Here is a 2,885-nt window from a genome sequence, read left to right on the forward strand (position 1 = left end):
GACACCCCCAATCACTGCCCTGCCAGAGTCTCCCCCAATCACTGCCCTGCCAGAGTCACCCACAATCACTGACCTGCCAGAGTCACCCCCAATCACTGCCCTGCCAGAGTGACACCCAATCACTGCACTGCCAGAGTCACCCACAATCACTGCCCTGCCAGAGTCACCCCCAATCACTGCACTGCCAGAGTCACCCCCAATCACTGCACTGCCAGAGTCACCCCCAATCACTGCCCTGCCAGAGTCACCCACAATCACTGACTGCCAGAGTCACCCCCAATCACTGCCCTGCAGAGTCACCCCCAATCACTGCACTGCCAGAGTCACCCCCAATCACTGCCCTGCCAGAGTCACGCCGAATTACTGCCCTGCCAGAGTCACCCCCAATCACTGCCCTGCCAGAGTCAGCCCCAATCCCCGCCCTGCCAGCGACACCCCCAATCACTGCCCTGCCAGAGTCTCCCCCAATCACTGCCCTGCCAGAGTCACCCACAATCACTGACCTGCCAGAGTCACCCCCAATCACTGCCCTGCCAGAAACACCACCAATCACTGCCCTGCCAGAGTCACCCACAATCACTGCCCTGCCAGAGTCACCCCCAGTCACTGCCCTGCCAGAGTCACCCCCAATCACTGCACTGCCAGAGTCACCCCCAATCACTGCCCTGCCAGAGTCACGCCGAATTACTGCCCTGCCAGAGTCACCCCCAATCACTGCCCCTGCCAGAGTCAGCCCCAATCCCCGCCGCCCTGCCAGACACACCCCCAATCCCCGCCCTGCCAGAGTCACCCCCAATCACTGCCCTGCCAGAGTCACCCCCAATTCCCGCCCTGCCAGAGTCACCCCCAATCACTGCCCTGCCAGACTCACCCCCAATCACTGCCCTGCCAGAGTCACCCCCAATTCCCCGCCCTGCCAGACTCACCCCCAATCGCTGCCGTGCCAGAGTCACCCCCAATCACTGCCCTGCCAGACTCACCCCCAATCCCTGCTCTGCCAGAGTCACCCCCCATTCACTGCCCTGTCAGAATCACCCACACCCCCAATCACTGTCCTGCCAGACTCACCCCCCAATCCCCGCCCTACCAGAGCCACCCCCAATCCCCACCCTGCCAGAGTCACCCCCAATCCCTGCCCTGCCAGTGTCACCCCCAATCCCCACTCTGCCAGAGTGACCCCCAATCACTGCCCTGCCAGAGTCACCCCCAATCACTGCCCTGCCAGAGTCACCCCCAATCACTGCCCTGCCAGAGTCACCCCGAATCACTGGCCTGCCAGTGTCACCCCCAACCCCTGCCCTGCCAGAGTCACCCCCAATCACTGCCCTGCCAGAGTCACCCCAAATCACTGCCCTGCCAGAGTCACCCCCAATCACTGCACTGCCAGAGTCACCCCCAATCACTGCCCTGCGAGAGTCACCCCCAATCACTGCCCTGCCAGAGTCACCCCCAATCACTGCCCTGCCACCGATACCCTCAATCACTGCCCTGCTAGGAGTCACCCCCAATCACTGCCCTGCCAGAGTCACCCCCAATCACTGCCCTGCCATCGACACCCGCAATCACTGCCCTGCCAGAGTCACCCCCAATCACTGCCCTGCCAGAGTCACCCCCAATCACCTGCCCTGCCAGAGTCACCCACACCACCACTCACTGCCCTGCCAGAGTCACCCCCAACCACTGCCCTGCCAGCGTCACCCCCAATCACTGCCCTGCCATAGTCACCCCAATCCCCGCCCACCCTGACACACCCCCAATCCCCGCCCTGCCAGAGTCACCCCCAATTACTGCCCTGCCAGAGTCACCCCCAACCACTGCCCTGCCAGAGTCACTCCAATCACTGCCCTGCCAGAAACACCCCCAATCACTGCCCTGCCAGAGTCACCCCCAATCACTGCCCTGCCAGTCACCCCCCAATCCCTGCCCTGCCAGAGTCACCCCAATCCCTGCCCTGCCAGAGTCACCCCCAATCACTGCCCTGCCAGAGTCACCCCCCAATCACTGCCCTGCCAGAGTCACCCCCCAATCACTGCCCTGCCAGAGTCACACCCAATCACTGCCCTGCCAGAGTCACCCCCAATCACTGCCCAGCCAGACACAACCCAATCACTGACCTGCCAGACACACCCCCAATCACTGCCCTGCCAGCATCACCCCTAATCACTGCCTTGCCAGACTCACCCCCAATCCCCGCCCTGCCAGATTCACCCCCAATCACTGCCCTGCCAGAGTCACCCCCAATCACTGCCGTGCCAGAGTCACCCCCAAACACTGCCCTGCGGGAGGGTGTGTGCTGGCCTGGGGGAATCTGCTACACTGGTTTCAGGATCAGTCAGTTCAATGGGGAGCCATGTCCTCCATTCAGGAGGATGGGAATCTGCAATGTTCTATCCCAAAGGACTGGGAGACGCTCCACTGTCAGATATGGTCAAGGGAAATGCAAATCGCTTATTGTCACAAGTAGGCTTCAAATGAGGTTACTGTGAAAAGCCCCTAGTCGCCACATTCCGGCGCCTGTTCGGGGAGGCTGGTACGGGAATTGAACCTTGCTGCTGGCCTGCCTTGGTCTGCTTTCAAAGCCAGCGATTTAGCCCTGTGCTAAACCAGCCAGTTGGAGGGCGATGGATGTTTGGACAGAGAGGATATTAAGGAGATGCGGACGGGAGATTGAGAGAGCCAATCATCCATAAATTAATTGATGGGGAGAGGCAGTCTCGAGGGGTTCAATCGTTCAAGGTGACAGCGTCTGGGCACCCCATAATCCAGAGAGGGGCAGGACTTGTGAAACCTTCCCCTGATGATCTGAGTGGGGTTTAGTGTGAGAGAGGGGAGGGGGAGAGAGGGGGGAGAGAGAGGATGGCGAGCGGGGAGGGGGAGAGAGAGAG

This window comes from Scyliorhinus torazame, chromosome 3 (assembly GCF_047496885.1).
Source record: "Scyliorhinus torazame isolate Kashiwa2021f chromosome 3, sScyTor2.1, whole genome shotgun sequence".
Lineage (NCBI taxonomy): Eukaryota > Metazoa > Chordata > Chondrichthyes > Carcharhiniformes > Scyliorhinidae > Scyliorhinus > Scyliorhinus torazame.